Raw genomic sequence first — 24,700 nt, 5'->3', positions numbered from 1 at the left:
CCAAGTCTATATTAGCTTTTAAGTTCCTGCTGATATCAGCTCTCGTTCCTCCCTTTCTTTAACATGGTCCATCAGGTGTATCTCGGTGCATAAACCAATTTTAATATGCCAATCTAAATAGTTCCTAAGGATTGCGGGAATTTTCTTCCTTGAGGTTATTGGAATTTACTCAAGATCGGGTGGAGTCAGCCATCCACTGACTTTTGAGACGTTATTAATTTCGGTTGAACTTTGCCAAGCCCTGCATCCAAGTTTTCTGCTGTTTACAGGGCTCCACCCACCGTCACAGCTGACAGCAATCCCCGGAGCAGAACTTGCGATGTGTCCCATTGATCAACAAGAGTTTATTCACGGCCACCGAATGTAAACGTGTTGGATGTGCTACTCTGACTATGCAAGTATAGTTGTTTGCGGAACTTGCTCTTTCAGGATACATTGCAGAAACCTTTAATCTCCTTCCTGCTGAACCCGCGGTTTAGGTTTTTACTTGAAGTTGACATATAATGAATTAACCTGCTGTGGCCGATCACAGCGCTCTCAGCTGTCTCAATACGTTGTCCATTCAGTTACGCACCCTGTGTCAATTATCTCCCAGCAGAGCTGCGAGTTTAAATTGCGCCGCCCGCCTTTCTGAATAGCAGCGCCCTCTCAAGCAATGCTGGAGCCAGTCCTCCAGATCTTTGTGATTTCCCGTGATTGCCACTGGTGGGCGGTGTGATTGCGAAAGTAGGAACCAGGATGGTAGAAGCTGCGTTTTTGCCTTCAATGTACGCTGTACGGCTGTCGAAACTAAATGCCAAAAATGTTTACCCACAGGAAAATGAAATAAGTGGGTGCAGCTTCTGAGGATGTAGCTGCACGGAGTGGAGCGAGTGCGTGCAGTGAAGTGAGCCCTAAAGGGACTTGTATAAACTGGCTTTTTGGAACTAAATTGACTGACACAGGTAGGTTGTATCTGCTGGGGAATGTGAAACAACGTTTTCAAAGTACAGATAAAGCTGTGCCTCTTGTACATTTTAATCAAACTTCAGACTAAGTGTAGAATAGTTTTGAAATAAGCTATTTTTCGAGTTTTTAATTCTGTTAGACATTTTCTCTCAAGAAACATTAGTCACCACCTTGATTAGGTCGCCAGGTTATGAAATCAATTTTATTTGGCGTTAAATTCTGTGGGCCCAGATTTGGACGTCACTGACCTACCCTGTCTTCCACAAAATGAAATCAGAAATGGAAAACTTTTCTGGAAAAGTTTAAGCATGCTAGAAGCTCAGGGTATGTACAGATACAACGTTGTAATTCATTTCTATAAAGACTGATGTAAGTGTTTTAGTTCTTCAATAGGAGCAGCAATACCAAATAACCATTTTCCGGGATTGCAAAGTAGCTTAGAATGAATGGCTTTGTTCGATAGAAAGCTCCAGTGTTAGAATGACAGCAGCCAACTTGCAAAGGCAAGCCTACACAAGTGACAATTTGATCCTGATCAAATCTGTTTTAGAGTCATGAAGTCAAATAGCACGGAAGCAGGCTGCTGAGCTACGACGTCCATGGAGACCGGTGGGTACCCACCTATACTATCTCCTTTGGCCTGTAGCCTTTTTATAATGTTGGTTGACGTTGGGCTGGACAGTTCTGGGATTGTTTACTTTTACCTCGGAGATTAGCTGAAGGCTTTTGTTAAAGTCTCATCCCAAAGGTTTCTGTCTGACAGTGCAGCTCTTCTGCAGTGTGGCTCTGTGTAGATCTTTGTTCTTATGACTGTTGAATGGCACTTCAACCCACACTTTTTGACTTGAGTGCTCCCAGATGAGTCACTGTTAGCACATAATCTTTTTATTTTGTTATTAAAAATATCAGCAGCAACAAATTTAAAGAGCCACTGTAGCATTTGAACTTTATTTGCTAGCATATTTTTGCAATGCATGTTGAGAGCTTACTTAAAGCTGTCAGTCTATTTTCTAGAGTGTTTTTTTCACCTGATGACCATTAAATTGTTGTAGCACAATTTATGACAAGAACAAAATTCACCCAAGGATTACACAGATTGGAAAGTGTGCTAAATGCAGAAAATCAGAAGTACAGATGTCAGAGATCTCTGATGAGAGTGAAGAAGTAAAGTTTTGTGTGCACATTCTCCAGTTACTTCCACAGCTGAGTAATCAAAACCAGACAGATTTTCATGGTGGTGGTGGGGGCAAGGGGCGGGTGGGGAAATTTCTATTGGAAAGAGATGGTCGTGAGAAAATCTAGTTTGTTTTGTGCACTGACTTTTGAACCATTTGTTACGGCTCTGCTATCCCATGGATTTCATCCTAGACCAGGGGTTTCCAGCCTGTGGTCCATGGACCCGTTGGCTAATGGTAGGTGTCCATTGACATACAAAAGGTTGGGAGCTCCTGACCTAGACTTTATGGTGAGTTGCTTTAGTGTGCATAGTCTTTTTAATTGCTTTTTTTTTTTGCTTGTATTCATTCAACAGTTGAAGCAATGCCACTGATGTCATTTTTTTGTCATTTCAAGGAGAAATGTCCAAATATTTTTAATCTTGGCTGAACTTAAGTAATTTGAAAAGAAGAAAATTAAATTGAACTAATTGTCAGATTTTGTAGTTCTGACTCTGGAGTAAATACTGCTGTGCTCTTGCCCCTACTTGAAAACCTCCATTTTCCTGGCCCCTCTGATCATATTGTGATCTCAAATGCCAAGGGGTGTGGCACAGTGGCAAGGCAGGTAGTGTTGCTGTGGCACAGTTTCAGTGCCCTGGGTTCAATGTTGTGGGTGTGTGTTTGCACATTTTCTCTTTTGATTGTGTGGGTATATGCCAGGTTTACCATTTTCCTCCCATGTCCTAAGGAAATGCCGTCCTAGTTTAGTGGTGGGTAGTAGGAGAATTGGGAAGAGGAGTAGCATTGTGAAGGATTTTGCTCCAGGGAATAATCCGGAGGATGGGGTTGATGGGAATCCTCTGAGTGTTACGTAGCAGATGGCTGGCTGAATGGCCAATTTGCAAGAGAATGTGAGAAATAATAGTGGCATGAGGGTATCCAGCAGGAGGGGTTTGAGGCAATGACAGAATGGTAAACTGCTGTTTCCGACACAGTTGCACTTTCGGTGAGATTGTCATTTTAATGTCAGCACCAACTCCTGGATGTTCTTGAGGAATGACAGATTTGACGAGGCCAATCGGTTCTGCCTTTACCAAGACCAATGTTGAGTGACCAGTCTGCTTTTTGGTATTATTTTCTTGTAGCAGTTTGATTCAGTGAATGGGCTGCCAGGCCATTTTGGAGTGAGCCTGTGCTAACCATGTAGACCAGCTGTAGCAAAGAAGGTAAACTTTTTGTTTTAAGAAGACATTTAAACTCCATGAGGAGAGGCAATTGTGTAAACATTTTGACAAGACATACAAGATCCTTGGTATTAATAACAGAGTGTAAAGGAGGTTATATTAATTGATTCTTTAATGAAATGTTGTCAATACTGCACTTCAGTCAACATGGTAGAGAAAAGATGTACTTGAACAGTACCAGCAGGGATTTGACAGTTCATTTTTGTGAAAAGTTAATTTCTCTCCTCCTTGGACAAGCAAAGGGTTTAATAAAGGTGTGCAAGGTCATGAAGTTTGGAGACTGTCAGAGGGATCGGTGACCGAAGGGCAGAAATTTAAAATAAAATCCAGGAAACATAGATTTGCATGGTGAATTATGATTTTTGAATACATTGTCTAACAGGATGGAGGAAGTAAATAAGAACATGAGGAGTATGACTTGGCCATCTGCTGCATTCAACGTGGTTAATCTGGGTGTGAACTTGGCTCTTCCTGCCTGCCCTTCCCCATAACCCTTTGTGATGAATGTTCACTTTCTAGGGCCCCAAGAAGCTTATTGCTGAACTTAGCTTTCCAGTACAGCTGCATGGCCTTTCCAAAGGGTCAGAGTTGTTGGTGACGAAGCTAAATTTCTAAAAAAATATTCTTTGCTCAGCTTTTTGTTGTAAACAAGAACATGAAATCCCAGTTCTTGATGTAAGTTGCAAGCAGTAATCATTTTGAAGTTGGAGGCACAGCTCTGCAAGTGAAGTGACCAGGAAACTTGTCTCCATTAGCCAAAAACAAGACAATGAGATTATGTCGATGGGATTATTAGCACATCGAACAGGTTGGGATGTAAGTGGACTCGGAGGGTCAGCTCACACAGCATTAATTGTGGATTTTTGGGATCTCTCTTGCCAGAAACTTTGAAGACTATCTGAGTGGGGTACTTTGTCCCAACAAGGATTTCTGTGAGGGATGGTTCATTAACTCACTGATATGGTCTTCTAGATCATAAGATTCTTACTTGTGTTTGGAAATCCTTTCTGGTTTGTAAATCCTTTCTAATTTGGAAATCTTTTTATAATTTTTTTTCTGAGTGCTAAATAAGGCATGGGAACAGAATTGAGCTATTCAGCCGATCGAATCTGCTCTGCCATTTCATCTTGGCTGATTCCGGATCTCATTCAACTCCATGCACCTGCTCTGTCACCCAATTTTTTCCCCCTCCCCCCCCACCCCCGACCAATCAGGAATCTATCAACTGTTTTGAATATTCCCATGGACTTGACCTCCACTGCAGCATTCCACAGATTCACCACTCTTTGGCTAAAAAAATATACATTCTCCTTCTATTCTAAAAGGTCACTCTTGAATTTTGAGGTTGTGCCCTCTCATTCTGAATACCCCAACCAGAGGAAATATCCTCCCCTCATCTGCCTTATCTAGTCCTTTCATCATTCAGTAGGTTTTTAATGAGATCCCTATGCATTCTTCTAAATTCCAATGAGTGCAGGTCCAAAGCTGCCAAATGGTCTTCGTATGTTAACCCCTTCATTCCTGGAATCATCCTCATAAACTATCTGGATGCTCTGTAATGACAATACATCCTTTCTGAGATAAGGGACTCAAAATTCCCAGGTGTGGCCTGACTCGTGTCAGGTCTTGTAAAGCTTCAGCGTTGTATCCTTGTTTTTATATCCTATTCCCCTGTGAATTAACCTTGCAGTCTTGCATGAGGACACCTAAGTTCCTTTGCATCTCTGATGTTTGAATTTTCTCCTTATTTAGATAATAGTCCACACTAGATAATAGTTCCTTTAGATAATAGTTCCTTTTACCAAAATGCATTATCATCCATTTCTCAAAACTGTATTCCATCTACCAATTTTTGCCCGTTCTTCCAATCTGTCTAAGTCCTGCTGCAATCGCATTGGTTGCTCAGCACTACCTACCCCTCCACCTATATTTGTATCATCTGCAAACTTTGCCACAAAGCCATCAATTTAACTATCTAAATCATTGACAAACAACGTGAAATTGTAGTGGTCTGAATACTGACTTCTGGGGGAATACCACAAGCCAGAGGCAATCAACCAGAAAAGATCTCTTTTATTCCCACTCCCTGCCTCCTGCCTGTCAGCCATTCCTCTATCCATGCCTGTATCTTTCCTGTAACACCATAGGATTTTATCTTGTTAAGCAGCTTCATGTGAAGCACCTTATCAAATCCCTCATGAAAATATAAGTAAATGGTGTTCACTGCCTCTTCCTTGAAGTGGAAAAACCTGGAGTGTAGGTAGATGTCTAGCTAACTGTTAGAAAGCAGGAAGCAGCGATAAGAGGATCACTTAGATTGGTAATCTTTCGGGGTGTTTGGGAACCAGTGCTGGGACAACAGTTGTTTACAATACATGCATATTGATGCTTTTTGAGGACGGAAGTGAATTTTTTGTAGCCAAATTTGTGGGTGACACAGAAGGGAAAACGAGCAGGAGGATGCATTGAGCTTTTCAGAGAGTTCAAAGAAAATCTGTTAGTGTGTGTATGTTACCATCTACTACCTTGAGGTTCATTTTCTTGCAGGCATTTTCAGCAATAAAGGAATACAATAGAATTCTATGAAAATCTATATATGAATAGACTGACAGGTAGCTAGTATAGAAAAACAGACTGCAAATGAAGATGATGGAGAACATGAGTTGTAGAGTCCTTGAAAGTGAGTCCGTAGGTCATAGAATTAGTTAAAATTAGTGGTGAATGAAGTTATTCATGCTGGTTCAGGAGCCTGATGATTCTAGGATAATTACTGTTTCTTAACCTGGTAGGCTTCTGTCCTTCCTACCCGATTGTATTAGTATGATGAGGGCATGGCCTGGATGGTTGGGGTCTTCAGATCATGCCTGCCATAAGAAAGCTGCATCTATCAAAGTAGCAAGTGAGAGAGGCATTGTTTGCAAGGTGGGAGCCATTTGAAAAGAACATGTCTTTGGAAGAGGGTTTTGTTTGTGCCAGTAAAAAGAAGGGAGGTGTAAGCGGAGCACCCATTGTTGGAGAGGGCCAATGTTAGAGTGGGATTCTTTTGGCTCAGCAGTCTGGGGGAAGCACAGGCAGAGGTTCTAAGGAGGTATTTAGCACTGGGAATGGGTCCACGCTTAGTGTTATGTTATTTTGTGTGAAATGTGGGAAATCTGGAGGGTCTCCAGCTCTCCGATAACTCCATCTGCATTTAGTGAATTGAGTTGCAGCTCCTTAGAGACTATGTTAAAGAACTGGAGTTGCATCTCTGATGTTTGGCTCGTATGAAAGAATGAGAAGGTGATGGAGACAGTCTAAAGGACGTTCATGAGAATAGTTTGGAAACTAAAAGGTTTAACTTAAGATTATAAGGAGAGATGGAAAAGGAATGTAAAAATGTTATGATAGTGATGGGGGACTTCAATATGCAGGTAGATTGGGAAAATCAAGTTGGTCTGGATCTCAAATGAGTAAGTTTGTAGAATGCCTATGAGATGGCTGTTTGGAGCAGCCTGTAGTTGAAAGGCAATTCTGGATCGAGTGTTGTTAATGAACCAGGTTTTAAAGTTAAGGAACACTTGGGAGGCAGATCATAATATGATAGAATTCACTCTGCAATTTGAGAAGGAGAAATTAAAGTTAGATTTTCCAGTATTACAGAGGAGTAAATGAAATTACAGCAGCATGAGAGAGGAGCTGGCCAGAGTTTATCGGAAGAGACACTAGCAGGGATGACAGTAGAATGGTAGTGGCTGGAGTTTCTGGTCAAAATTCAGAAGTTGCAGGATAGAAATATCCCAAAGATGAAGTAGTATTCTAAAGGGAGTATGAAGCAACTGCAGCTGACAAGGAAAATCAAAGACAGCATGTGGAAAAGAGAGGGCACATAATATAGTAAAAATTAGTGGGAAGTTAGAGGATTGTGAAGCTTTTTTAAAAAAAAGCAGAAGATTTTTTTTTTAAAAGCCAGAAGAAGAGATGAAATAAGGTAAGCTTGCCAAAAATATCAACAAGGATACCAAAAGATTTTTTTTTGGGTGTGTAAAACAGGCGAGAGTAGATATTAGACTGCTGGAATGCTGGAGAGGCAGTAAGGGGAACAAAGAAATGGTGGATGAACAATGCATTTTGCATCTGTTTTCACTAGGGAAGACATGAGCAGCATGCCAGAAGTTACTGTTATGGTAGAAGTGAGTATAGTTGCTATTTGAGGAGAAGGTTCATGACAAGCTGGATGGTCTGAAGGTAGATGAGTCACCTGAACCAGATGGCATACAGGGTTTGGAAAGGGGTAGCTGAGAGATTCTTGGAGTATTATTAATCTTTCAAGAATCATTCGACTCTGGCATGGTTCCTCATAAATTTTCAAATATCACTCTACTCAAGGAATGGAGGGAGGCAAAGGAAAGGAAAATATAGGCCAGTTAGCAAGACCTCAATGGTTGGAAAGATGTTGGAGTCCATTAACAAGGCTGAAGTTTCAGGGTACTTGGAGGTACATGAGAAAATAGGCCAAATTCAACATGATTTCCTTGAAGGAAAATATTACTTGACAGATTTTTTCTTTTAGGAAATTACAAGCAGGATAGCCAAAGGAGAATCTGTGAATGCATTTATTTGTAGTATCAGAAGACCTTTGTTAAGATGTTGCATGTGAGGCTGCTTAAAGAGTTATGAGTTCATGATATTACAGGAAAGACACTAACATAGGTAGAAGATTGGCTGACTGGCAGGAGGCAGAGTGGGAATAAAGGGCACCTTTCCTGGTTGGCTGGAGGTAACTAGTAGCATTGCACAGGGGTCAGTGTTGGAACCTTTTTTTCACTCTATATATCAGTGATTTGAATGATGCAGTTGATGGCTATGTGGCCAGGTTTTTGGATGGCACAAAGATAGGATTAAGAGAATGGGCATAGAAGTGGCAGATGGAATACGGTGTAGGGAAGTGTGTAGTCATGCATTTTGTTAGAAGGAATAAAGGCATGCACAATTTTCCGAATGGGGAGAAAATTCAAAAATCGGAGTTGCAAAGGTACTTGGGAGTTCTCGTGCAGGATTACCTAGGTAGGGGTTCCCAACATTTTTTATGCTGCCATTGACTGAGGGTGTTTGGACCCCAGGTTGGGAACCCCTGCCCTAAATGTTAACTTGCAGGTTGATCGGTGCTGAGGAAGGCAGATGCAAAGTTCGCATTCATTTTGAGAGGACTCGAATACAAGAGATTAAGCTGACACTTTTTTTCAAGTCAAGTCACTTGTTATTGTCATCTCGACCATAACTGCTGGTACAGTACACAGTAAAAACAAGACAGTGTTTTTCAGGACCATCGTGCTACATGAAACAGTACAAAAACTACACTGAACTGCGTAAAAACAACACAGAAAAAACTACACTAGATTACAGACCTACCTAGGACTGCATAAAGTGCAGAAAACGGTGCAGGCATTACAATCAATAATAAACAAGACAATAGGCACAGAAGAGGGTGGTAAGTTGGTGTCAGTTCAGAGTCTGGGTATTGAGGAGTCGGATGGCTTAGGGGAAGAAACTGTTACATAGTCTGGTCATGAGAGCCCGAATGCTTTGTTGCCTTTTCCCAGATGGCAGGAGGGAGAAGAGTTTGATTGAGGCGTGCATGGGGTCCTTCATAATGCTGTTTGCTTTGCGGATGCAGCATGCTGTGTAAATCTCTGTAATGGTGAGAAGAGAGACCCCGATGATCTTCTCAGCTGACATCACTATCCGCTGCAGGGTCTTGTGATCCAAGGTGGTTGCTCTGTGCCCTCCTGAAGTCAACATCCATCTCTTTTGTTTTGTTCACTTTCAGAGACAGGTTGCTGGCTCTGCACCAGTCCGTTAGCTGCTGCACCTCCTCTCTGTATGCTGACTCATTGTTCTTGTTGATGAGACCCACATGGTCGTGTCATCTGTGAACTTGATGTGGTTCAAGCTTTGTATTGCTGCATAGTCGTGGGTCAACAGAGTGAACAGCAGTGGACTGAGCACACAACCCTGGGGGGCCCCCGTGCTCAGTGTGATGTTGCTGGAGATGCTGCTCCCGATCCGGACTGACTGAGGTCTCCCAGTCAGGAAGTCTAGGATCCAGTTGCAGAGGGAGGTGTTCAGGCCCAGTAGGTTTAGCTTTCCAATCACTTTCTGAGGGATGATTGTGTTGAATACTGAACTGAAGTCTATGAACAGCATTCGAATGTACTTGTCTCTTTTGTCCAGGTGGGTTAGGGCCAGGTGGAGGGTGGTGGCAATGGCATCGTCTGTTGAGCAGTTGGGACGGTACGCAAACTGCATGGGGTCCAGTAAGGGGGGGGCAGCAGGGTCTTGATGTGCCTCATGATGAACCTCTCGAAGCACTTCATGATGATGGATGTGAGTGCAATGGGACAGTAGTAATTGAGGCAGGACACTGAAGACTTCTTCAGCACGGGGACGATGGTGGTGGCCTTGAAACACGTTGGAACGGTGGCGCTGCTCAGGGAGATGTTGAAGATGTCAGTAAGAACATCTGCCTGCTGGTCTGCACATCCTCTGAGCACTCTACCAGGAATATTGTCTGGTCCAGCAGCCTTCCGTGGGTTGACCCTGCACAGGGTTATTCTCACATCGGCCACAGTGAGACCCAGCACCTGGTCATTTGGAGGAGGGGTGGACTTCCTCATTGCCACCTCATTTCAAGGCGTTGGTCAGGCTGCACTTGAAATATTGTGAGCAGTTCTGGGCCTCTTATCATAGAAAAGATGTGCTGGCTCTGTAGATGGTCTAGAGGAGGTTCATGAGACTAACTCCGGAACGAAAGGTTTAACAATTGATTGTTTGTCTTTGGGCCTGTATTTGCTGAAGTTTAGAAGAATGGGGGAATGGGTGCGCTGGGTGGGGGATCTCATTGAATCCTGTTGAACATTGACAGGATATGGGGAGGATGTTTCCTATAGTGGTTGAATCTAGGACCAGGTGGCACAGTCTCAGAATAGAGGGGTGTCCACTTGGAACAGAGCAGGAAGAATTTGAGGGTGGTAAATCTATTGAAGTCATTGCCACAGCTGGCAGTGAGCAAGTCATTGAGTATATTTAAAGCAGAGTTTGACAGGTTCTTGACTAATCATGGTATCAAAGGTTAAGGGGAGAAGGCAGGAGAATGGGATTGAAAGGGATAATAAATAGCCATGATAGAATAGCAGAACAGACTTGATGGGCCGAATGCCTGAATTCTGTTCTAACATCTTATTACTTATTTGAATACTCTCCACTGTTCATCTATAGAAGTTAAAGTTTTTGTGTAACATGTTGAATTTATGCAAACTTCTACAAAAGTGGGAGCTCTGTCATGCCGCCTTTGTGATGACTTTTATGTGATGGTCCCAGGATAGATCCTCTGGTATATTAACACCAAGAAACTTCGAGTTGCTCACTCCACCTCGGATCTCTTGATGAGGACTGGCTCGTGGACCTTGATTTCCTCCGCCTGCACTCAATAACCAGCTCTTTGCTTTTGCTGATGTTGCGTGAATGGTTGTTGTGGCATCATTCACCCAGATATCAATCACATTCCTTTGTGCTGATTCATCACCCCTTTTGTTTTAGCCAACAGTGGTGTCATCAGCAAACTTTTCTACAGCATTAAGAGCTGTACATAGCCGCAGAATCACAAATATAAGTTGAGTAAAGCAGGGGCTAAGCATCCAACCTTGTATTGCACCTGGTGACGGTGTGTGTGGAGGAGTTGTTGATAAATCTGTGCTAAATAGGGTCTGCTAGTGAGGAAATTGAGTATCCCTTTGCACAAGGATGTACCAAACCCTAGAACTTGTAGCTTAGTGATGCGTTTTGAAGGGAAAGTAGTGTTGATTTCTGAGCTGTAGTCATTGAAGAGTATCCTGACATCTGGATCTTCATGTCCAGATATTCCATAGCCGAGTGAAGAGCCAGTGGAATGGCATCTGCTTTTGACGTGTTATAGTAGGCAAATTGAAGCAGATCCAGGTTGTTCATCAGCCAGGAATTGTTATGCTTTGTAGCCAACCCCTCAAAACACTTTGAAGCAAGTGCTACTGGTCAGTAAACATATTCTTCTTGGGCATGCAGACTGCTGAAGTGAGAGGTTGAAGACATCTGTAAACGCCCCAAACAGTTGATTAGCATGGGTCTTCAGTATTTGACCAGCTATGCTGACTGGGCGAGACACTTTCCTTGAAATTGCTTTTCTGAGGGATGCCTTCATGTGATCTTAGAAACTGAGCTTACAGGATCGTCTGCTGTGGGGAGTTGTGAAGGTGCCTCCGTGTTCTGACGGTCAAAACAAACATCGACCTAGCTGCCACTTTTTGCTTTGTTGGAAGTGATGGCATTCAGGCTCTACCACAGCTGTCAAGCATCTGTCTGTGATTGAGGTTCAGTTCAGAATTGCCACTATGAACGTGAGGTGGCCTTCTGGAAGTCATTCTGGGCTGCTTGTACTTTCCTGGATTGACAGTTCACGACTAGGCCTCGTCTGGTTGTAAATCTCTTGTTTTGTCCAGGGCTGCTGGATGAGAAGACTGATTTTTGTGGAGAGACACTCGTGCCCTGTGTCACTGACATCTGTGAAAGAGTCTGAGTGGGATGAAAGGATTAGGTTGTTCATTTTGGAGAGAAGGATGATAAGGACTTTATTAACATTGGGAAAACTGCAGCACAAAGGGATTTTGTGCTTGTTCTTGAAATGAAGAAAGCTAGTAAACTGGTAGTTATGTTGTCTATGGATTGTTGGCGTCAGAGGGGTTTGAATATAAAAGGAGGGAAATCTTTAATATTTCTATCCTGTGAGGTCTCATCTGATATATTTTGGTCCCTTTATTTAAGGAGTGATGTTATCAGAATCCGTTCAGAGATGATTCACTTGAATCATCCTTTGTATGGAATGATTGTCTCTGAGGAAACATTGAATGTGCTGGGTCTCTACTGATTGGAGTTGAGAATGAAAGTTGATTTTTCTTTTTGTATTGAAAAATGCCTGGCTCTTAAGAGACTTGACAGAACAAATGCTGGGAGATGGTTTCCCTCAGAGGTGAATATAGGACCATAGAGCTTTCAGAATCGCAGCATAATTGGGGACCCATTTCTGACTGAGATGAACAAGAATTTCCTAAAGCGTTGACAGTCTTTAGTATTCCTCAGCCCTGCAAGCTGTGGTGGTTAAATCTTGGAATATATTCAACAGTGAGATAGATTTTTAATCAGTGAGAAAATCAAGGGATATGGGGAAAGGTCAGGAAAGCAGATTTGAGGATTTTTTTGATTCAGCATGATCTTAGTGAATGTCAGAGAAGGCTTGAGAGGCCAAATGGCCTACTCTTGTTTCCATGGCTGTTGGGAGAGAATAAGGGTGTAGGATAATTAACTAACTCTGTTATCAAAAACACAACGATTCAAAATGCTTCTTTACCCATGCACTCCCGGATCCTAAAGTTCTTTCCAATTACATTCCCGGATTCTAAGTTATAACTCTTCTGTTGAGAAGACTGTCAGAAATGAATGTAGGAATGCAAACCTGAGGAATGAGCCAGGAATGGCCTGCAAGGTTGTATTTAATAATTTAGCAAAGGTAGAAAGATGTTGTGTATATACATTGTTAAATTGCACACTTTCAGAAGATGCATAGTATAGCAGTGTGATGCTTTTACAGTGCCAGAGACCTGGGATCATTTCCCGCCACTGTCTGTAAGCCACCTGTTCCTGTGATTTCATGGTAATTGGAAGGTGTAGACTCGTTAGGCTGGAAGGACCTGTTACCATACTTTATCTCAAAAATTAAATCATTATCTATGATAAAAATCAGCGTTTGAGCAGGAATGGTAAGCTCCAAGCACAAGTGTATTTGTGTATAATTGATAACAAGCAGTTCCATCGTATTGCTGAGGAGAGCCCTGTTACACATTGGAAAACAAGAACTTGAATTTACGTGGTACCTTCCCTAAAGTTAGGACGTTGTGTGTAACTCATTTTGCAGTGAAGTGGTTTTGAAGGAGGAGATGCAGCAGCCCGTTAGTGTACTATGAGTTCCAACAATCTGCAGTATTTCAGTAAAACTGAGTGATGCATATTTACTAGAACACCCACGAATTACACGACTACAGAGTAAGGGAATTACTTGCTAATTTAAGAGAGAAATGATGGTTTAATTTCAAGGTGGCATTGCTTATCTCCAGAGATATTTTGATATTTCACAGATATGTTAATCTTGATTTCTTGGATCTTTTGGGTATAACAGACTTATGAAACCAACCATTCCAGCAGTGAAGTTACAAAACACTTCATACAACAAGTGGTTACAGTGTGGCAAACTGCCACAAGTGGCTTCTGATCATTTTAGTCACTCATTTTAAAAGCTGAGCTTACCTGTTTTGTTTTGTAATAAGGATATGGGTTTAAAAGGTTCAATCAGGATTAGTAAAATTATTTAGTCAGAGAGCACAGAACAGGCCCTTTGTCCTATTGAGTTTGTGCTAACTATTAAGTACCATTTACATTAATCCCACTTAATTTTCCTATGTTCTCATCGACTCCCCAGATTTATACCACAGGCTTTTTGCAGTGGCTAATAAAGTATGAGGCTGGGTGACTAGACACATTCCAATATTCTCAAATTGAGATTTACAATCAATGTCATATGATGTGAGATTTGTTTTGCAGTAACAGTACAGTAGTTGAGATCTCAGACTTCTAACTTGAGTGAGCGTGCTTCTGGTGGTGTGCTAATTGACACAGTAAGTTGGAGCTGGGTGGTTGGATGAAGCTTGGTCTCTACCAAGGGAGGTGAAAGGTGCTCTTTCCATCTGCTCAGCACCCCCTCACCCACCGATCAGGGCTTCGTGATTCGATGGAGGATCCTATGAGCAGCTTGTGCTGATCACAATTTCTGGTTATGTGACCACTGATGCCAGGCAGACTCTGCCCAAGAGAAGGCGATTGCAAACCTCTTCTGAGGAAACAATTTGCCAAAAACAATCATGGTCCTGGAAAGACCATGATCACCTACGAATGAGTCTAGCAGGCCAAACTTGAGGCTGCTCGAGTCTAACTATGTGTGGTGACACAAGATGGTGGCATCAGGGGCAATGATCTGCTTTAGGAGTTCAGTGGGTTGAGCAGCATTGTTTATTCTTCATTCTTACGAATTCTGTTTGACCTGCTGAGCTCTTCCAGCAGACTGTAATGCCTTAGATGAATGGGGGTGGGGTGGTTTCATTGAATAATGAAACGCCCAGATGATGTGGATTTGGGGAGGCTGTTTCCAAAAGTGGGAGAGCCAGGGACTAGATGGCATAGCCTCGGAATAGAAGGGAGTCCCTTTAGAAAGTTGATGAGGAGGGATTTCTTTGACTAATAGATGGTGAATCTGTCGAATTTATTGCCACAGAAGGCTGTGGAGGCCAAGTTACTGGGTATTTTTAAAGTGGAGTTTTATAGGTTTTTAATTAGTATGAGTGTTGAGGTCTCTGGGAGAAGGCAGGAGAAGACTTCGTGCGCAGTCACGATCAAATTGAAGAGCAGACTCAGTAGGCTGAATGACTTAAAATAGTTGGTCTGGTATCCTTATTAGCCAGTTGTTTAGGTTCAGGATGGGCTGGGACAACTTGGTGCTTAATAAAGAAAACCTGCTTGTCAACCAGACATGGTTGAATAGATCAAAGTCCCCACCCTTGTTATGTTTACAACTGATTATTGTGTTCAAAGGAAATAGAAACATGAACTATGTCCCTAGCAATAGCATACTTGATGCTATTACAATGCTTACATTATGTCAGGCATAGAAAAAATGTCAGTATTGAGGTTGGGATTGGATTAATTGTGGTCTTGCTGAGTTTTAATTCTATGCCTATGCAGCTTGCTAAAGGATACCTGTGCATAAAGAAGTGATGGGTCTCTAAACATAACTGATAAAATTAGAAACGGGGAATGTTAAAACTTTATATCATAACAAACGTATTTTAGTCCATGGGTGCAGTTTGCAGCTGTAACCTTAGTTATCTGTTGTGATGTAAGTACTTTGTTCTTTATATACATATAATCACCATTTTTTCTAAGCATAACAATAAGATTTAACATAAACATTACATTTTTTGAACAGAAATAGTTTTTGATAAGCTAGTATATAGTCGTAATTGAAGAAGTTTTGAGGTTGTGAAATTGATTTGCAAATTGAATAAAATGGTCTTCAGAAAGTGTAGGACAAAATTATTTGAGTCAGAAGGAGAAAAAGTGATGGTTTACAGCAAACGCTTATGTGACTATAGTTTTTTTATTATGTACGTTAAAATTTGCTTGGAAGCAAGTCCAACAAAATTAGCACAAGATACCAATGAAACTGCAGTGCGAGCACTGTTGAACCTCATGGTAACTTGAATTGTATTGCTCTGGCTACCTCCACTCTAATCACTTGAATCATCAGGGCATAAGCAGTGGATCGGCCTGAAGAACAAAACAGCAAAGGTCTTTCACCCTCTGAGATGTTGATGATTCACAGGCCTTCCCAGCAATGTTTCCTGTAAGGTGGGCGTGTGCGCACACACACGCATCTATTGCTACACATTCACTAAGGATTTTAAACTGCGAATGAAAGGTTGTCACCCTCTACTTCATTGGCATGTTAAATATATTTTATGATCATACACAATCACATTTTCTGGTTTCTGATGTGGATGGTGCTGACAATGAGAAATATTTATGTACAACACAGAAACAGGTACTACCTTTGTGTATTGGTGTAATGCAAAAGTTTTTGGAGAATTGCACGTGGGAAGAAGTGGAGTGATATTTGGAAACTTGACTTTTTAAAGCACCATTTGGCAAGCAAATCCCATATGGACAGTGTGCAAAAGCTCTGGTGATTAAAATCTGTCATTACCTGCTACAGTTCTCCTAATTTTGTTTTGTGAGTGTGCAGATGAATGAAAGTGAAACCCAGAGGAGATCAAAGTTCTTATTGACAGTGTTCTGGTAACTGTTAAAATTAATACATCTATATAGAAAGTTCAGTGTGTATATGTTGTTGTCACAGGTCAAAAAATTGCACAGCACAAGACTTGTGCAAGTTGGTCAATACAAATTAGAGGGTAAGGTTAAGGGGTACCGTTTTCTCCTCTTGGATGGAGGGGGAAGCATTTTATAACAGCGATGTATATTGCAACTTGTTCCATACTGAAACTGATTAAAAGTGCTGATGAAAAGGAGGCTTAGAAAATGAGAACTAGTTAATGGTGCTTGATAGCTTTTTAATGTTAAACTTGAAACTAGTTATGAGTGTTTATTGTTTGTTTTTAAAATTGATGTTAATTAACAATTTTGGTTACATAGTTATTCTAATGCAGTTTTCTTGTCTCTTTTGTCTCCTACCTTTGACTAGAAATCAGGAGAAGTTCTATGAAACAAGGAAGTCATGAGGCACATAATGTGCTATTGTGGTTAGAATATTCAGTATGCACCTGAAGAGATTTGGTAGAAGGATCATGTATCATAAATAGAGAACAAGTACAAACAGTTTATTTAGCAATTGTGTTTCCTGATGTTGCCTGATGGGATCATTCACGTTTGGGAACTGTACCACTGACTTGCAGGCTAATTTTATGGTGCAAAGAATATTTTTATGCCTTTCTCCATCAACTACAAATATTATACATGCTTAAAGTTCCATGTAATTCTTTATGAAGATCTTAAGTTATTTTGTAAACCTGAAAGAGAAATGAAAACTACCAGCATTTTGGTGGGTAACTCTTACGAAACAAAAGGTGTTGAATAACTCTGGTTGAAATATTCCTATGTGTTTCAAGCATTAAAACTCTCACCTTTTCAATATTCATGCCCGTTATGCTCCAAAATACTTGAAATTTTATTGATACAATGTCATTTAATAACATTCTTTGAAGCATGAACAGTTTTACTTCATTCATTTGGGCTGGAAAGATTTGGTTACAAATATTGCAGTGATTTATATAGTTGAACCTGGTTAAGTACTGCATTTTGTTAGTATAAAAATGGGTGGTTAGTCATAGGTGCAAAATTGATGGACTGAAGTCCCTGTTCTGTGCCTTATTTCTTTTTGACTCCAAGTCACACGGATAATGAAAGAGAGATGGCATTAACGGTCATTCTGCTTTTCCTGAACAAGTTGAGAGTTGGCCATCGAGTGTTGCAATAGGAACTGGTTGTGGTTAGGTGGTGGGCGAGTTTCCACTTCCAAGAGGGCATTTGTGAAGCAGGTTTAGTGGAAGACTGATTTAGAAATTAAGAAACTTAATTGTTTCTTGGATATTTAGATTTGAGGATAATTAAAATCCGGTTTTAGTTATCCATAACAACTAAATAATAACCTACACCCCTATGAATGAGAGCATGAACATTGAAACATCTTTTGGTCAAGATGGCGCCTGTGTACAATGTTTCTTCAGTTGACATCTGGATAAATCATGAAATATATATTCCACCTTCTTTGACGTCCTTTACATCTGTTTATTGTCTTGAATTTAATTCTGGAACTGCTGGAGGCTATGATTTGCAGCTTGGAGATTGTTCGGGTGTTTCAGGACTGTGCAGTGTCAGAGAGGATTCTGGGAGGCAGAGGCCGTGTGCGGGAATCTGATGGGAAGAAGGCTGCGAGCCAGATTAATCGGTGAGAATCTCATTGCTCACCGATTTAAAGCTATGGGGGTGATGCACCATCAATAATTCGGAGATGTGAGTAAAGGTAGGCTTTTATTGGCTGGAAGAAAGTACAAGCAGCAAGTGACCACCACACAACATCCTGGGGACTGAGGAAGGGGCTGTGCCTCCAATCGCGTTTATACAGGGGTCTGTGGGAGGAGCCACAGGAGCAGCCAGCGGGGGAGGGGAGGGAGGCGTGTCCAGACAGGTATATGTAGTACACCACAGGGGGGATTGAAACTCTGGATGGCTGCCTGCCATTTTGTGGCTGGTGACATCACTCTGCTCTGGAGAGGGAGAATGTTGCCTAGGTTTTCTGTGTTTTGGATGTGGACTTAGACTGTGGACTTTTTGTTTTTCATCTTACGATTTTTTTTTGTATCCTGTGTTTATCACCAAATCTTTCTTGTTTTTGTGTGCAGGGGAGTTGGATGTGCCTGTTCAGATTTTCTTCATTTGGAATTGGGGGTTGATGATCTTTCTTGGTTTCTTAGCTATTTGGAGGAGGAAAAAAAAATCAGTTATATACTATAGTTATATAAAAATGAACCTTTTGAAAACTATAATGAAGAAGCACCTGAATTGATTATTGGACTGTTCTGGATGGATAGCTGGGCAGTGGTGAGTAAGAATCTAAATTAAATACTAAGATGTTTGGAGAGGATCACACTGCACAATAAATTAGAGGATGGTTTTGATTGGAAAAAGAAGAAATACTGTTTTTGGTATACAGTGTTTCTGTTTTTGCATGTTTTTTTAAAATCTCTTCAATATATGTAATTGATTTGTTTTATTATTCATTTTATTTATTATTTTCGCTCTGCTAGATTATGTATTCCATTGAACTGCTGCTAAGTAAACAAATTTCATGTCACATGCCGGTGCTAATAAACCTGATTCTAGTTCTGAGAAGTGTTGCAGTGGTAATTTGTGGTTGTGTCCAGCTGGCTTTCTACGTGTGTACTTCCTGAGTGGCTTTTGCCTCTTGCACAGAGTATGTGATTGTAAATCTCATTTTAGTGATTTTAAAATGGCTTTAAATTCTGAAGATTGTGGACTCCTCACTGCATTTAATTTAATACAGACAATGAATCCACCTTAATGGTTGTTTTGGCAAACTCTATTTCTCTCTCTGCTTCTTTGTACTAGATTTTATGTGAATTGATGTCACGTCCTGATAATTTCACAGTTTAGGGACTTAATTCTGAGCAGTGTTGCTTGTGGGGGTGGGGGGGGGGTAGATTTTCAAAACCTATAATATAGATTTTTTTTTTCTTTGTCCCTGTTTCAGTAGCACTTTTGGCAGAGAACGTTTCCATATACACTGTGGATTATTTGAGCTACGAGGATCACAGCTTGCCCTCGGGCTATACTTTGTTTGGTCTGGTGCACATTGCGAGTCTGAAATTTTATGAAATGCTCTGTCAGCACCATAATGAATGTCTGCTGGTACTGATGTAGCCGGGTGTTTCGACATGATATTTCATTTTCAAGTCTTGAGGCCTCTGTCACTCAGTCAACACTGGATGTTGTGCCCAGCTGTCTAGATATGCCAGCCTGGGCAGTACAATCTAGAGCACAAGCTGTTGCCCATGTAGCAGGCTGCCCCTTTCCATGCATCTGATGCAGTTTGGTACCAGCTGTATTGTAGGAGTTGCCAGTCAGCATTGAACTCCATCTAGGGCTACCTTAGGGACTCCAGCTCTGGATTTTTCCCTAGGAGTTTACTCCCGTATAGCCACGTAGCAGTGGAGGTTTGAGATCAGAGTTTTCCTTCTCCTAGATGAGCTGTCAACTATGGTTGATGAGCCCCATCTGCCCAAAGTGACTGGTTTTAATGTATCAGTAATCTGCCTTTGCCTCTTCTGTCGTTAGAATCAGTTCCACCAGGCTTAGAAGCAAAGCCCCATGTGAAGGCCAGGAGCCAAACCTGGTTGCTTTTTGAAGCTCATGCCATTGGGAGCATTTAATAGGTAGTGGGAACTTGTCCCCATTACCACCACCGGCTATAACAACTTTAGGGAACCATTTTCAAATATGAACTCTATTACTCATTTTTCATTTCTGATGCCTAAGGCAGCCATTAAGTTCATATAGAAGAGGAGATGAGCGTGAGATCGAATCTTATGGTATTAAATGATGTTTCCTGTACTGGCACTTGTTAGGAGCCCTGGTGGTAAGTATTGGGAAATGGAATCCACCACACGCTTTGTGATATGATAACTTTGTTTTGCACTTTGTCAGTCAAAGAAGAGTCTTGTGCAGTACCCACAGTCTCTGCTGCAGGCTGACTGGATGGATGGGGAGTTTGGGGTGTTGTATTCCCTTTAGTTGCTACTCTTTGCATGGCCTGTTGTGTTGCCTTCATTGAGATGGGAATCGGCTGCTGCCTACTTACACATTGTTTCATTTTGAGCATTTGTGGACCACAGTTGGGTTATATGTTAACTTTTGTTTTTTTTGCAAGGTAACTGAGTTACTCTTTGGGTGTTGTTAATTCTGTCCTGGGGGTCACTTTCTCCGACTTGCTTGGAGTAGAGTGCTTGTCAGGAGTGTGGCTTGCCGGCTACAGAAGATTGAGTGTGGTCAGAGCCTTTGTGTTGACCTGGCTGAAGCTTTATAATTTTTTTTCATAAATTTGGTGGAAGGACATCATTGCTTCAGCAGCTGAATACCAAGTCTGAGGTCTTTATCTTCAACACTTCTTTTTCCCTCACTTATTGAGCACAGTACTGATGCTTTGAGATTGATGATAATTCTCAGAACAATATCTGCCTCTGCTGATACAAGTTTCCTGGCATATGGAAAGTGATCTGTTTTCCAGGATCCCTCCGTGGGTTGCGACCATTGGGGGTTTTGCAAGATCTTTCTTTGAGCAGGAGGGGTAATTTGCCAGTGTATTTTTTTTTTGTCTTAATTGATGCTTAGTATATGTACTATCCTTTCCGGTGTTTTAATCAAGAAGTCAACAATGTTATGGAGTTTGATCTCCATAACAAAGCAAACACTTTCTCTGGTTAAGGTAAGAGTTGTTTCTGGAATGGAAGACAGTGAAGTTTGAATCAGTAGTAAGAACCAACAGAATCCTTGGAAAACCTTCCGAAAGATGGACAAACAACCAATGTGCAAATGATGTCAAACTGCAAACACAACAGAAAAGAAAGGAAAAAACTAATAAATAAATGAGTGATAGATAGGGAACATGAATTGTAGCTGTCAAAAGTGAGTCCACAGGTTGAGTCCATCAGTTCTGTGTTGGAGTGAGTGAAGTTATCTCCTGGTTCAAGACCCTGATGGTTAAGGTCAATAACTGTTCCTGAACCTAGTAGTATGGGATTTGAGGCTCCGGTACCACCACAACGATGGCAGTAGAGGGAAGAGAGTATGGCCTAGATGGTGTTGAGGGGTTTCTTGGTGATAGATGCCGCTTTCCTGCGATAGCACTCCTTGTAAATGTGCTTAGTGGTGGGGAGGGCTTTACCTGTGCTGGACTGGGCTGTGTTCACAATCTTTTTCAGATTTTTTTTTCCTGCTCAAGAGCATTGGTGTTCCCATGTTAGGCTGTGATGCAACCAGTCAGTATGCTCTCCACCAAAAATCTGTAGAAGTCTCTCAAAGTTTTAGGTGAGATGCCGAATCTGTGCAAACTTCTAAGAAAGTCGAGGCACTGCCACACCTTTGTAATGGCAGTGTAACACCCTGGGAAAGGTTTCACAGCTAATGTAAGGGTTTCTCTGTAGCAGCAGTGTTTGGGTTATGACTAGAGATAATGGGGGCTTTGGAATGTGCAGTGTCCAATAAGGGGAGGTTTTTCTTTTTTGTGTGCCTGAGAGCAAGGTATTCACGGGCCTTTGTTCAGCAGAAGATGGAGAGAGAGAAGATGCCAGAACGGAGAGGTTGTAGACTACAGGACAGAGTGGACTTGGAATGGGATCGGGAGTGGACAACGCTCAGGGGAGATTGATGGAGAACGAACGGACAGGAACATCATGAGCTACAACGTGCATATTGGACTGTTTCCTTAAAATGGGCACTTTCTCTTTTTGTTTTCTTTACTAACCCTATAGTCAATTTAAGAATTATAAAGCTCAATCGTTTAGTTGCATATAGTGTACTGATTTGTATCACGCAGCATCCACACTAATGAGATTTCTCAAGTTTGGAGGGCTGGAGAGTGCCTCCCCCTACACTAATGCTATTCACTGAACCTGAGGGTTACAGCAGTAACGTGCTGGACCCAGCACAGATCCGCAGTGGTAATGCCGAGGAACTGAAGTTGCTCACTCTCTTCACCTCTGTTCCTCTGAGGAGGACTGGCTCATAGACCTCTGGCTTCCACCTCGTGTAGTCAAAAATCAGCTCTTTGGTTTTGCTGACATTGAGTGAGAGGTTGTTACTGGTGCCTTTGCACAATAGTTGTAAAATGACCACTAATCTACTGTTTGATATTCAATGGAATTACCGCCACCAAATCCAAAACCATCAACATTTTGGGGGCTGCCGGTGATCAGAAACTCAATTGGACTAGCCACAAGAATAAAATTACTGCAATAGAGAGTTAGTATTTTGGAGTTGGAGAGTGACTCAGCAAAAGATATTTGGGACTGCTGGGGTGATGGTACTGAACTCTAACTACCATTTTTAATTTGAAATATAGCTTTCTAACCTCGGAAGTATTTTCTCACCGATGCCCATTCACTCAGTTTAACAGGGCTCTTTGACTCGACATTTGATCAAGGGCAGCTAACATTGCCTTATCCCTGAAATTCAGCATTTTGGTTCGTTACTCCCAAATCAATAGCAGTATCAGTTTTAATATCACTGGCATAAGTTTTGAAGTTTGTTGTCTTGCAGCAGTAGTACATTGCAGTGCATAATTAAAAACTGTACATTACAATAAGCATATATTTAGAAAAAAAGAAAATTAAATTATTAGTGCAAAAAGAGAGAAAAATACTGCAGTAGTGTTAGCGAGTTAAAAATCTGATAGTGGGGAAGAAGCTGTTCCTCAAACATCGAGTGTTTTCGGGCTCCTGCATCTCCTCCTTGTTGGTAGCAATGAGAAGAGGGCATGTCCAGGATGTGAGGAGGCTAACGCCCAAGATGGAGCTGGCAGAGTTTAGAACTTTCTGCAGCTTTTTCAGATCCTGTGCAGTGGTCCCTCCATACCAGGCGGTGATAGAGCCAGTTGTAATGCTCTCCATGGTACATCCGTAGAAATTTGCGAGTGTGATGAAGTCTGGAGCATTCCAAACAAGGCAAAGAAGAGTTGTTAGTGAGTTGATGCATCTTGTTAGTACTGTTAATAATGTCTTCCATCACTTTGCTTATGATTGAAAGTGCACTAATTGGGTATTAATTAATTGCTTTGAATTTAGTTTTCTTTCTGTGAAGAGGACAGTACAATAGACAATAGGTGCAGAAGTAGACCATTCGGCCCTTCGAGCCTGCAACACCATTTTGAGATCATGGCTGATCAAATACTATCAATACCCAGTTCCTGCCTTGTCCTCGTATCCCTTGATTCCCCTATCCATAAGATACCTATCCAGCTCCTTCTTGAAAGCATCCAGAGAATTGGCCTCCACTACCTTCCGAGGCAGTGCATTCCAGACCCCCACAACTCTCTAGGAGAAGAAGTTTTTCCTTAAATCTGTCCTAAATGACCTACCCCTTATTCTCAAACCATGCCCTCTGGTACTGGACTCTCCCAGCATCTGGAACATATTTCCTGTCTCTATCTTGTCCAATCCCTTAATAGTCTTATATGTTGCAATCAGATCCCCTCTCAATCTCCTTAATTCCAGTGTGTACAAGCCCAGTCTCTCTAACCTCTCTGCGTAAGACAGTCCGGACATCCCAGGAATTAACCTCATGAATCTACGCTGCACGTCCTCTGCAGCCAGGATGTCCTTCCTTAACCCTGGAGACCAAAACTGTACACAATACTCCAGGTGTGGTCTCACCAGGGCTCTGTACAAATGCAAAAGGATTTCCTTGCTCTTGTACTCAATTCCCTTTGTAATAAAGGCCAACATTCCATTAGCCTCCTTCACTGCTTGCTGCACTTGCTCATTCACCTTCAGTGACTGATGAACAAGGACTCCTAGATCTCTTTGTATTTCTCCCTTACCTAACTCTACACCGTTCAGATAATAATCTGCCTTCCTGTTCTTACTCCCAAAGAGGATAACCTCACACTTATTCACATTAAACATCATCTGCCAAGTATCTGCCCACTCAACCAGCCTATCCAAGTCAATCTGAATTCTCCTAACATCCTCATGGCATGCCAACCAGTACTTGGGCAATTTTTTTTAAATTTGTGACACTGATGTCGGAATACTGATTTCCCAAATAGTTTGGCTAAAGGTGTGTGCAATTCTATAATGTAGGTAGTATATGTTGAGATTTTATACAGTCGGCCCTTCTTATCCACAGGTTCAACATACGCGGATTCAACCTGAAAGTTCTCTCCAGCACTCCCTGTTTGAGCATGTACAGACTTTTTTTATCTTGTCAGTATTCCTTAAACAATACAGCATAACAACTATTTACATAGCATTTACATTTATTAGGTACTATAAGTAATCTAGAGATGATTTAAAGTACAGACGGTCTTTAAGTTGGATTTGTACGTAAGTTGAAACAGGTACATCTGGTATTTAGCATCAGTTAGTC

At 41.5% G+C, this 24,700-nt stretch overlaps 1 protein-coding gene across 4 annotated transcripts in view; it reads left to right on the top strand.

Moving 5' to 3' along the window:
• The first annotated feature begins 726 nt into the window (after nucleotides 1-726).
• Nucleotides 727-24,700, top strand: part of arap2 (ArfGAP with RhoGAP domain, ankyrin repeat and PH domain 2) — a 416,402-nt gene continuing 392,428 nt past the window's right edge. For 3 of the 4 annotated variants that reach the window (XM_059989011.1, XM_059989013.1, XM_059989015.1), the window contains exon 1: nucleotides 727-944. The gene's annotated coding sequence lies outside the window, so the exon portion shown is untranslated. Of the gene's footprint in view, nucleotides 949-24,700 lie in introns of all 4 variants that reach the window. The other variant, XM_059989014.1, reaches the window with a different exon arrangement.

Source organism: Hypanus sabinus, chromosome 14 (assembly GCF_030144855.1).
Source record: "Hypanus sabinus isolate sHypSab1 chromosome 14, sHypSab1.hap1, whole genome shotgun sequence".
NCBI classification, from domain to species: domain Eukaryota; kingdom Metazoa; phylum Chordata; class Chondrichthyes; order Myliobatiformes; family Dasyatidae; genus Hypanus; species Hypanus sabinus.
Note: the sequence above shows the minus strand (reverse complement) of the source record. Positions and strands in the feature narration are given on the sequence as shown.